Consider the following 13,582-nt stretch of genomic DNA (forward strand, 5'->3'; position numbering starts at 1 on the left):
TGAATTTGATACTGCGGGGTGGGTAATATACCATTGCAATAATTATTGGAACATTTTAAAACATGAATTTCTAAACAACCAGGTGTGTTTGTGTTCAAACGTTTATCAGAATAAGGAATCAATCATGTGCTACAGTTTTCTATATATCTAACTGAAGTTTGTTTGGGAATAGAAATATTCCACCCCCTAAAGAAAGTGGAAGGCCCCATGATGTCAGAGGGTAAGGGTGAGGGTACTCTGAAGAGAGTGAATCAGCGAATTGATCACGTTGCCACCAGGGGGGCGTAGTTGTACAAAAGTGACCAAGTCGTTTCTGACTTAATCTGTTTACATAAATCAGGATTTTAGTGGTTTACACATATGTAATGTTACATTTTTTGAGCAAGACTATGGCAAGTCGTTTTAATCCTCAATTGCTAATATCAGCAATTCAATTCTTGATGTCAACAATTCATGCAAACCGTTTTACATTTATTCTTTAATTGCTGATATCAACAATTAAATTCTTGATATCAACAATCCAGCATCCGGTTTGAATTCTTGATATCAAAAATGTATACTAATGAACATCCAGTCTGAATGTACTGCTTCAGGTTTAAGCGGAAAATGTCTGAAAATTCAAGTGAGGTTTACGATGTTTTGCGAGTAATCTACAGAAAATGTAGTTCTATCGAACGTTATTATACATTCAATGTGCATGGCAACGGGATCTGCAGCAAGTTGATTCAGCTATTTTAAATTTAACAAGAATTGAAGGCTTTCTCGGCAGTGATTTAAATGACGATCTACAAGAGAGCCTCCGTGATATTCGAGTTTTAATTAATACAAATCTACAACAGGCAGCATCAACCGTAACTACGTCGGCTTCTTTCCAAGCCCCAATGTTCAATCAGGGATGCATCTTTTTCTATATTATTTAAATTATAATTATTTCGAACGCGCTTCACAATAATTAGGGAAGTGGTATAATTCGAAGAGGAGTGGAAGAATGTGGAGAAGCATTGGTGAATTAAAATTTAGCCAGGACACCAGGGTTGGCACTCCGACTCATTTCTAAATGTGCCATGCATGGGATCTTAATGACCACTGGACCTTGGTTTAACGTCTCATGGAAAGATAGTTCCCTAAACGTATATACGGAAACTTATAAAACATTACAATTAACTGTTTTTTTTGTTGTTGCTGTTTGTTTGTTTTGTTTTTGTAAGTACCGTACTTAGCTTAAACCATGCTTGCTTTCATTATGGTAGCCTACTTTGTTTTCGTTGTACTAATTCTAATGTGCCCGAGCATTACTTAACAGTAAAACTGTAACTGTAAAACTATTAAAAACTATTATTTTAAATAAAGAAGAGGTATGCACACCGTTAATATGATTCTGAATAATGATTGATTTTGTTTTTAGGGACTCGGGGAAGGCCTGAAATACAGATTTCAAGAGAGCAGGTGCAACTACTGTTGAGTGAGGGGTATACCGCCAAAAAGATGGCAAATATGCTTGAATGTTCAGCGTCATTCCTGTATAAAAAATTAAAAGCTTATGGCATCTCTACGAAAAGGTTTACTTCCATCATAGATGAAGACCTTTATGGTCACATAAGACGACTTAATGTTTTATACCCAAGAGCTGGTAGTGAGGTAATTAAAGAACAAAAGGTATTTTGTGTGTTGCATGTTCCCATGAGTTGCTACAACTGTAAGGTGTGTGTGGTTTTTCTTTTACATATTAACCACTTTTTTTTTCATTTTTAGATTGCACTATTCTCTGTCTGTTTCCATGCTAGCTCAAAGATGTATTTTCATATATTTCTCAGGCAAACATTTCCCATCAGTTTGCGCAGGTACATTCAATCCCATGCAAAGCCATCTTGGAAACAATGCCATTTAAAAGTGAAAAAAAGTTGTCAAGATGTAAAATAAATAAAATAGTAAACACAATACACATGCCTGACTTAAACATTTGTAGCAACATATGGGAACATGTAACACACACAAAAATACTGTGTTACCCTTTACATTTCTTATGTATTTGATCTGTGTTATAATCATGTCTGTATGATACAAAGTTTTGTTTGAAAAATTGCTTTCTACATTATGTATCCCGTAATGCTACGGTAATTGCTACCCTTTATCTGAAATAATGTTAAAATGTTATTAAACTACACTTACTTAGCAATTCTATGTTTTTGCAATTTATTCATCCTTGCGAGTAACAATTGTAGGTAAATGATTTGAGTTCAGCCAGGGGGTGCAAATACTTCTGTCTGCAATGTTATAGATGCCTATGGAGTGGCAGACCTATGTATTGGTACCCACCGTCTTCGTTCAGTTAACTGTAGTCTTTACCAATTCACTTTAGGTGGAATCAGTGTTCAAGAAAGACATTGCTAAATATGTATAGTGTAATAAACAATATGCACTAAACTAATTTAATCCTTAAATAACATTGTTTCAAATGTTTTGTGCCAGTACTTAAGTCTGTGACTACACATGTGTGCATGTATGTATGTCTTTACTGTAACATTTCTTAGGTTAATCATGATTCTCACATGTGATTTATGGACATTCATGTACTGTCCATGCACCATAGTAGAAAAGTATGAATTTCAATACTCACTATTTTCTTTTTACCTGTATTTTTGTTTTTTGCAGATCAGGTCTTTTTTACTTGCTGAACATATTCATATTCCAAGATCTAGAGTACGTGACTTTCTGACCAGGAATGACCCAGCAGGTGCAGCCCTAAGATGGAGTAATACCATCTCAAGATGAACTTACCATGTTTCATTTCCAATTAGTTTGTGGCACATTGATGGTCACATGCGTCTTATTAGGTAATGTACTTTTTCATTTCAATGCAGATGATAGTTTTATATATTTTCAGTGATCTTGTATTCACTACCAAAAAAAAAAAAAAACTTATTGGTACGATAAGAGAACACTTTGGGGTTTAATTAAATTTTAATTTAAATTCTCGATGCAGCAGAAGACGTTCACTTGTTTTCTTTGCACATGTTTTTTTTGCCAGAAATTGGGAAAAGACTAGAACTCTTCTGACACGGGTGGAACAACCATAAAGTCAGAACAGAACACCTCAACAGATCTGGACGGAAGGGATGATCAGCAAAATTGAGATAGACACCACTGCTATTAATAATGTATTTGGAGAAGATCTGTACAGGGATGCAAATTTAGAAACTTTGCTTGCACACTATGGCATTGCTCTTGCACAGCTTGATGTAGCTACTGACAATGAAGACCACTTGCAGTCTCCAAGTGTCACACAACCTCAAATTCATCTCAGCCAGCAACAAGAAGCTGTCCCAGCTACCATCTCTGAGGTTATTGACATGAAAGAAAAGTACCTGATTTGCTGCAGAGGTTGCCTTCCAGATTACAGCAACTTGATTTTTTTTTTTTTTTTTTTTTTTTAAATAAATCAATTCGAGGCATTTATTTTAGAAATAACTTACTACTTTTCATTTTATTTTAGTTCCTGTATTGCCAAGACACACTTTAATTTGCTGTAGATTTTTGTTTGGTGGGCCTCACAAGATTATATCCATGTTGTAATTTTGTTGTAATACTTTTTGACTCCACTATCTGAAATACATTAAACTTCACACTTTCCCAAACCTGACTGATTCCTTTACTGCTCTTGTTATCAAGTCTTTTAGTTCAGGTTCATCCTCGTCACCTTTTGGTAAGAAGATACCTATCATGCATGTGGACGCATACAGCATCCTGCAACAGCCTTGCTCCTGATCATAGAAATTGACTGAAGGTCTGCTTGGAAATCCCAGTGGAGGTACAACATCAGCACCAGTAATAAAAATCAATAAAATCTTCAAATGTCAGCTCGATTTCCTCTATTGAAAAATAAAACAATATTAATATCTAATCTGACTGACACATTTGAAGTCTGTAGTGTTTTGTTATTTTTATATACAGTGCCCTCCAGTATTATTCACACCCTTCATAGACTAGAATGAGTTTTAGCAAAATAAATGCAAGTGTACATTGATATTTGTTGCATAAATGAATGAAAACATTTATTTTCAGACATTCCATATTGGACTTTGCAAAAATATATTTGTCTAATATAGTTCCAAATTATTCACACCCCTAAACATTAAAATGCAGTAACTTTGGACAGAAATATTTTTGTGATATGTAAACGAGAGTCATGTTTGCATGGATTTATGCAAAAAAAAAAAAAGATATGTACACTTTTGGTTGTTAAAACCAACTTTGTTACATTGACTCGTGTGAATAAATTTGGAGGGCACACACTGTTTATATATATATATATATATATATATATATATATATATATATACACACACACACACACACACACACACACACACACACACACACACACACACACACACACACAGTGGCTTGCGAAAGTATTTACCCCCCTTGGCATTTTTCCTATTTTGTTGCCTTACAGCCTGGAATTAAAATGGATTTTTAGTTGGATTTCATGTAATGGACATACACAAAATAGTCCAAATTGGTGAAGTGAAATGAAAAAAAGAACTTGTTTCAAAAAATTCTAAAAAATAAATAACGGAAAAGTGGTGCGTGCATATGTATTCAACCCCTTTGCTATTAAGCCTCTAAATAAGATCTGGTGCAACCAATTACCTTCAGAAGTTAAATAAAGTCCACCTGTGTGCAATCTAAGTGTCACATGATCTGTCACATGATCTCAGTATATATACATATATATATATATTGGTGTTCGCCAAAAGGCATGTGGGAGACTCCCCAATCATATGGAAGAAGGTCAGATGAGACTAAAATTGAGCTTTTTGGCCATCAAGGAAAACGCTATGTCTGGCGCAAACCCAACACCTCTCATCACCCCGAGAACACCATCCCCACAGTGAAGTATGGCGGTGGCAGCATCATGCTGTGGGGATGTTTTTCATCGACAGGGACTGGGAAACTGGTCAGAATTGAAGGAATGATGGATGGCGCTAAATACAGGGAAATTCTTGAGGGAAACCTGTTTCAGTCTTCCAGAGATTTGAGACTGGGACGGAGGTTCACCTTCCAGCAGGACAATGACCCTAAGCATACTGCTAAAGCAACACTCGAGTGGTTTAAGGGGAAACATTTAAATGTGCTAACAAATATTTTTTAGAAGGTGCAGAACATATACTGGGTTAAACTATACTTAAACTTCCATTTTTAAAACACTTTTTTATTTTTTATTTTAAATATTTGATTCTGTACACATACAGAAAATCCAAGAACCTTACCATTCACCATGTTCAGAAACAGCTCCCATGCGTACACCGTCTCCTTGGTGTCACGTTTGGTGGATCCTTGTGCACTCCAACCAATCTCAAACAAGCTTTTGAACATGATTCTTGTCATTGGTTCCCGCATATTTGTGAAAATTGGCAGGAAAGCAAAAATGTTTTCCCTCACCATGTTCCACAGATTCCCACAATCATTGAGCCCTTGTGTGAATTATGTAATCATGTTGGCAGTCCTATAAAATAAAATAATATAATTAAAACTTAAAGGTTGTACTGCATTACACAGACTTTCACAGGCTTTTTAAAGGTTTATGTAGTATTTTTATCCTGCTCAACTTTTTTTACCCTAAGTCTTAGAACAGTTACATCCACAAAAACAAATGTTTTGTATTTGTATGAAGTGATCCAAGTATGTTATATCAGTGTTTTATGTTTTGTTTCATTAATTATTCATGTTATCCGAGACAATGAACAAAAATAGATTAACATTTGAGAAATATACAATAGAATACCTGTGAAAAATGCAGTGCTTGACTACACTTGCATATTTTTGAGGAATATCCTGTACCTGAGCTGTGTAAATACTTGGACCTCCACATTCAGTTATCCAGTCGCCAAGGTTACATTTCAGACCTTCCAGATCCTCCTCTGATCTGTACTGCAAAAATCTAAAAAAATCACAACTTTTTACAGTACGTAGCATGAAATAAACAAGGGTCATATGGTTAAATGACGTTAGATCTACAATAAATATCCTGACCTGCTTCTGTTTAAAAATGTATTCTGAAGTAGTAGAGCAGAACAAACAAATATGATTGGCAGACTTTACCTGTTGTAATTTTAGTTGTACGTCTGCATCAGGTAGAACACTCCAATCAAAACTATCTAATTTGGGCGTTTGGCCACACATTAATTTATAGAGGGTGGGGTTCAGGGAACTAATCCCTAGTCCCCCATGTGCCAAGGAACAGACCATCATCTTCCCTGCAGTATAGTACTTGTGGTCCTCTAAAGCTCCCTGATCGTAAGTAAAAAAACAAGTTCCCTGCCTGTCGTTCAAAGGTTCCGAAACTGGACTGCACTCCTAACATTAGAAGCCTATTATGAGAAAAGAAAACAATATGATGTCAAAAGGGTACATAACATTTTCAATAACTGATTTGATATTGTAATAAACTACACTTAATACAAACTTTTTTGTAAAAAGTAATACATTATGTTTTAAATTATCTATTACATTAAAAATATTCTGGATATTTCCAGTCATTAGCTAATATAAGAATGTATTAATCTCTCTAAAGAAAGTCTGAGGTACGGAAAAATGTTTAATAAAATTGCAGTTTTATTATTTGTTTAATGAAATCAGCATTTCATTAAAAGTATGACAAACCTGAAAAACTCTCTTTGGGGTCCACCATAATCATCTGCTTCTTCTCCAACAAACTCAAAGTGGGGTGTTCTTTTCCAGGAGAAGTTCAGTTTGTTCATTGCTTTTAGGACACTGTTGAGAATCTTCTTTCTTCTTACCACTATAGAGATTTCAAGATCAGGGGTTGTATTTTCCAACTGGAAAATCCTTATCAAAGAAGCCAAGTCCACATCAGTCTAAAAATTACAAAAAAAAAATTAAACGTTGCATAAACGTTCAACAACTTGAAATAAAAGGCATGATATCTAATACAGTATTAATATTACCCCAAACAATAACTTATTGTTTCAGAAGTGCTACTTCTACAAGAATCCTGAATCTTGTCGTCCTCCTCACTCAGAAATATAAACCAAAAAGTCATCCCTAAAAAGTATTTATAGACATGAAATTAAAAATACATATTACTGTTCAAAAGATAGGAAGCATAAGCAAAGAGGGACAGGATTCTCTCATTGCTACACACTCAGAATACAGAATTATTCAATATTTTACTCACAATCAAGATTCCTAACTCATTTTTAAATCTACATTCTTAGTATGTATATTGCCTTTAATACATTTTATGATTACATATATCTGGTGAATTAATGGCATAAATACACTATTTTAAGGTAAAAAGGTTGCTTTTAAGTGGTAATGTGAATGTGTTTTGTCTACTTTTTCACAGATGCAAGGGATGCATTTTTTTATTCATTTAGTTTTGAACTAAAGATACCCGTTAGGTGAAGAAGTAGAGTTTGTCTGGAATGGAGGTGTGCTGTCACTTTGCTCTGTTCTTGGACCAGCCCTAAAATAAACCTATAAACAAAACATAAAACCTGGTTTTAAACGGCAGAATATACAAGAAGAGATTGCCTAGAGCAGTGGTTCCTAACCCTGGTCCTGGAAGACCACTTAATCTGCTGTTTTGTTCCAACTGAGTTGTCAGTTACTCAATTGAATACTTACCTGAACAAGCTGTAAGAAAAACCAGCTGACAGCGGTCCTCCAGGAACAGGGTTGGGAACCACTGCCTACAATAACCAATGTTATATTGATTCCCAAAAAACATTTTAAAAATCAGCATTCCAATATTAAAATAATAATCGTTTGGATCTTACATTTTAATAACATAAGAAACACTCTCAATAAACAAGTGTTACTTTAAACAGGGAAAGACTATTAGAAAATGTTATTAGCAGACATCACAGCAACATCATATTAAAAAAGAATAGAACAAAATTGGTTAAATAACTTACATTTGGGGTCCCTGCATTTATCCACTCCAAATCATTTCAATCTTCATCCTGTCATAATAAGTTAAACAATTTAAATAACTTAAGATATTAATTCTATTTAGATTTAACATCAAATTGAGAATTTCATAGAAGCAACAGAAATACTGTAATTAATTGGCCTTTCACGGGGCGATGGCGAGTATTAGTGTTTTATGGCAGGCTCGGAGAGCACCGTTTACTTTGTAGGGGATGGTCTAGGCAACCCCGGAGATCCAAAAACATGAAGAGAGAGAGACCCCCACTGTGTGGAGAGCTGCTGCCAAGGAGCAACTTGGGAGTGGAGCTACCCATAAATGCCCTTGCAAAAGAAAAGTTAGAGCGACCCCTGGCATCAGTCGAGGAGACTTGCAGGTGTCCTGGAATTGGAGAGTTGGGAAGAGGTTAGTAAGTAGAGGCTAGAGGGCTATGTGGCAGGACCCGATAACTGAAGGTGAAAGAGAATCTCGGACAGACTGAAAGAATAAAAGCACATGAGCTGCGACAGAACAGAGTCAGCAGAGAACCTCTAGCTTGGTATTATGACTCACTTACCCCCAAAAGGGAAACCGGTGCAGGGCTGAGCGATAAAAGGAAGAGGAGGGGAGGAGAATGGATATGAAAAAGAAGCAGAGATGAAAGGTATTTATTTGAATGAGTATAGAGACAGATAGGACCCCTGCAATCTGGCTAAATGCCTACACTTATTATGGGGCTTGTCATAGAATTACATTTAAATATTAGGCTATAATGTTGACAATGTTAATATAAGCTGATTTATAATATATCATTTACTACTTATGAGTAAAAATTAAAAATACACAAATTTAAAATGTCAAACAGAACAAGTTTGAAAAATAAATAAAGGACAAAAACGATAGCTAATTGTTACATTTCTGCTGCAAACAAGTGATAAAATATAAAGTCGGCTTCGTCCAACTTGCTTTTCAATTCAACAACAGAAGACGATTGTATCCCAATTAATTTCCGGCTTTTATCAGATTTAGCAAAACTAAAGCCAACCTGACCTAAGGGCTGCCGAGTAGCTTTTGCAGATGAATTGCTCAAGCTTCTGTATGTACCACTCACGTGTGATGGTAGAGGCCTTTTTGATCCTCTCATTAGGACCTTGTAGTTCATGTATTGGTGTTCCTGAAATATGAACAACTGGTGCTCTATTACATTTTAAATTAACATTTAGAAACAGCAGTGTTGTATGCTTTATTCATTTTGATCATCAGTTGAAGAATAAGTCGTCACACTTTCCAATAATGGGAACAAATTCCTAATGAATTCCTACTGATTGTTTGGCAAACTGCAATTTTAAATACATAATTCACAGCTAACATCCTGACCAAAAAAAAAAAAAAAAAAGTCTGCAATAGAAAATATAGAACTCCCTGTAAAAAAAAGGTTCTTTGAAGCACCTTAGAGGGTTCCTCCACAGTATCAACCCCAGGAACAATTAAAAATAAAAAAACAGCCTGGCAAGGCTGTTGTTGTCGGTGCTCTATTTCTTCTTCGGAAACACCTTCGGGTTGATGTTAGTAATTTTGAAGCTTTACTGTTAATCAGTTCTGTTCTCGCTCTGTCTATGGCAGAAACAACGTGGCTAAACACAACATAATTAGTAGCAGTGTTTTATGAGGCTACCTCCCTGTCAGCAATGATGTCACGTTATCCAGGGCAAACAAGAAACCGGATGTTCATTAGTATGCATTTGATATCAACAATTCAAACCGGATGCTGAATTGTTTAATTGTTGATATCAATAATTGAATTGTTGCTATCAAGAATGTACAACAAATAGTGATATTAATAATTGAATTTTTGATATCAGCAACAGAGGATTACATGTTAAAACGGCTTACCATGCAAGACCGTAAAGATTTACTGCAGACACAATTTACGCTTTGCAAAGTGAAAGCTCTGAACCATATTCCGTTACTGTTTTACTGTAGATATGTTGTTCTTAAGATATCGCTTTGAAGAATGCATCATTCTGTCTTCACTTGAAAAAAAAAAAATCTGGCATGCAAAGAATTCAACAGCGAAATAAGGGAATTATTGTTGAGAATGCTGTGAGGCGTATTATTATTATGTAATAACCCGAGATCCAAGATGCAAGAGTATAACTTTAATCACTGTGTCTTTATTAGAACAATCTCTCTTGAAACCTACACATTAGTGTTCTCTAACTAAGCACTTCCTCGACCCCACGGTATCCTATGTGGAGGGTAAGTATGTAGGACGCTACTGACCTCTAGTGGCATAACTTGAACTGCATTAAAAACATAAGCATTCACATTACTACATATTATTACTAGGTTTTTTTTTTTTTTTTTTTTTTTTTTTTTTTTTTGTTTGTTTGTTTGTTTGTTTGTTTTGCAGAATAGGTTATTAGTTACACGATATACCTTTAAATTCAATTTTGAATAATGCTTGAGCACAGTAATCTGGATGCAATTAAATCCTATTGAAAATCCTAGCAAAAACAGTAGAACTTTATAGAAATACACAGTAAGTTTTTTTTTTTTTTTTTTTTTTTTTTTTTTTTTTATCAGAGTGAATACCTGTTGGGGTGTCACGGCAAATCCCCTCCACCCAATGTTAGCGTACGAGTCACGTGACGATTTGCGAAGAGAGGATAGGGTAAAACATCTCGGCACTTACACAAAGTTACGTTTCGTTTTTGTTGGCGTTTATTCGTATTATTTATTCTTAGATTTTTTTTATATTTAACAATGTTTTTTGTATCATAAATAGTGTATTTTATTTGATTGGTCTTGTTTTACATACTGAAAGTTACGTTTGCGTTTTATTGGCATTTATTCGTATTATTATATTTAATTTTTATATTTATCAGTGTTTTTTGTATCATAAATTTGATTGCTCTTTACGTGATTACATAAGAGCTTTTGCAGTAAATATGAAATACATTAAATATTGTTACAAATACAACTACGGTACAAATAAACATTGTAACCCCCCCCCCCCGTAAAAAAACGTATTTACCACAAGCTTTGGTAAAAAAAAAAAAACGTATTTACTATAAGCTGTAGTATATACACTATATTATGTATATTTAAAAATTATTAAAGAGATATAACAGTGGAATTATATTTCATAATATATGGCTAGTTTAAGTTCTGTCATAAACAGCTTTTGAAAAGTAAGACAAATAAAGTATAACAGTTTAAATGATGACAACTGTAATGCAAAAGTCATATTAACATTGTAACTTTTCAAATAAAACAATGCTTATAACAAACAATACGTTAGAAGTGTAGTCTGGTAATAATTTCTACAAATATTTGTGAGTAGTTATGTTGATGTTTATAGTCTTGCTATGCTTATGGATCACAATCAGGGAGTTGTCATGATTACACCTAAAGTTGCAGACAAAAGTATTGTTACCCTTAACTAAATAGATCATTCAAGACGCTTTTTTTTTATTATGAAATTGTTGTCAAATGTGGTTAAAATTAAGTCGTGTGTTAGATTCCTTTGTACAGTTATTTCGTGCACTGCTGTGCCAGATGTTTTTTTTTTTTTTTTTTTTTTTTTTTTTAAATCCGTGGTTGTTAATGGTGAATTTTTTTGTGAGCTGCTCGAACAATTCTACATGCTATAGTCGTAATTTTCCCGTGACGTCCACTTCTTTCCATCGTTCCAGTTGAATTAGTCTTCAAATACTTGATTATTGTGGATTTTCGTACTACAATTTTTTTACCCACAACACTCTTTATCGATTCCCCTGCTGCTGTAGCATTTATTGTAGCAAGTGTTTTCCTCACATCTAGATCAAACTCCTTTGTTTTGACCATGCTGTGCTAAGAGCACAAACTACTTCGCGTGTTTTACAGCTAATGTTTTTTTTTTTTTTTTTTTTAATATTATTTCTAAATTGATAAGTAGTGGCTTCTAACTGATGAATAGTGTTTTAACTAGCTCAATTAAGACTAACCTTAACTTACAGACTTTAATAGAAAAGGTGCCAATAAGTTTGTGCTCAACAAATATTGTTATTTACTCCAATAGGGCAGTATGATTAATATAGGTTATACAGTAGCTTCATTGTAAATCAGACTCAGGGTCTGTTGAAAAAAAATAAAAATAAAATCCTGAATATAAGTAGTTTGTGTCCTCATCAAAAATAAATAGTGACGATAATGAGCCTTATTACCAATGCCCTACTGTGCATATGTAAATAGCTGTAAAATATGGTAATGTTGCTTGACAGGCATTACCAGATTTTACTATTAGTATAATATACCAAGCCAGAATGCTTAGTATACAATTTGCAAAAAAAACATACAGTAAAAAAACAAAGTAATAAATCTGTTACACCTTTACTTACCATACTTACCCATGTGTAACTCTGCTAATGGAGCACATAAAACTCCTCCATACTTATGAGGTCACATGGCCGTTGATCTTGGCACTGGCCATAGAACCATTCACTACACCTCCCGCATTCCACTATCAGCCTCAGTGCAATCCTACATGGTCTCCTGCATGTCCTGTAGACCTCCACATCACAGCAATTTACCTCTGGGAGGGGGGTTCTCTCACAGCTCGGGAAAGGAGTAAGAGATCAGGGATATACAGATAAAACAAAAAGAAAGGTAATATTACAATAAATACTTCAATGAGTGGTGATTTTTAAATAAATGTTTTTAAAAAGAATGATCTAAAACCTATTCAAAAGAATTAAAAAAGCATTCATTGTAATACAGCCCTTGAAAAGACCACTGACAGTACTGACATGTTGTGGAAAACTATCTCTGGTCATTTCTTTGAAACACAGACTCCTAAGTTATGTAATTTTTATATATTTCTTTAATACAGATTCTGTTTTCTGGTATTCACATCCCTGCTATTATTTAAACAATTTCAAATAAACAATGTCTCTCTCTCTCTCTCTCTCTCTCTCTCTCTCTCTCTCTCTCTCTCTCTCTCTCTCTCTCTATATATATATATATATATATATATATATATATATATATGTGTGTGTGTGTGTGTGTGTGTGTGTGTGTGTGCAAATAGTATCATTAATTTAAATTACGACACGGTGTCAATATACGTAAGTATCATATTATATATAGATATATATATATATAGATATATATATATATATATATATATATATAATATATATATATATATATATATATATAGATATATATTATCGACTTTCTCAGCTGAACCTTATACCGCCCTATATATATATATATATATATATATATATATATATATATATATATATATATATATTAAACGACTGTACTGGCTTCCCTTCTGATATCCCTATTCTTTGTGTTTTTTTCAGGATACTCACCTGTGCTGAAGCAGCGATATGCTGCTTTCAAGTGATCCAAATCAATTGGTAAATCTACTTTTCTAAGGGACAAAAAGCCCAGAGTATTACACATTTATACTGTAAAAAGATAAATGGTTTGATGCAGTTTCGTTTCGCTTTGTAGACAATTGTATGACGGAATCAATGAACTCCCAGGTGTCAAGACCAGAGGAACAAAAGCAGTGACGCGCATAGCAACAGAACGCTAATATGTCACATGACAGGGGGAGAAATTTGCCATGACAGGGGCACCTGTTTGGTA

At 34.2% G+C, this 13,582-nt stretch overlaps 1 long non-coding RNA gene across 1 annotated transcript; it reads right to left on the reverse strand.

Moving 5' to 3' along the window:
* Positions 1-5,111: 5,111 nt before the first annotated feature.
* Positions 5,112-10,111, reverse strand: LOC121328088. The gene is made up of 5 exons (XR_005951641.1): positions 7,944-10,111; positions 7,421-7,503; positions 6,667-6,881; positions 5,845-5,944; positions 5,112-5,509 (listed from the first exon to the last, which is right to left on the reverse strand). It is a non-coding gene; the product is annotated as an uncharacterized LOC121328088 (long non-coding RNA).
* Between the last annotated feature and the right edge of the window lie 3,471 nt (positions 10,112-13,582).

This window comes from Polyodon spathula, chromosome 15 (assembly GCF_017654505.1).
Source record: "Polyodon spathula isolate WHYD16114869_AA chromosome 15, ASM1765450v1, whole genome shotgun sequence".
Lineage (NCBI taxonomy): Eukaryota > Metazoa > Chordata > Actinopteri > Acipenseriformes > Polyodontidae > Polyodon > Polyodon spathula.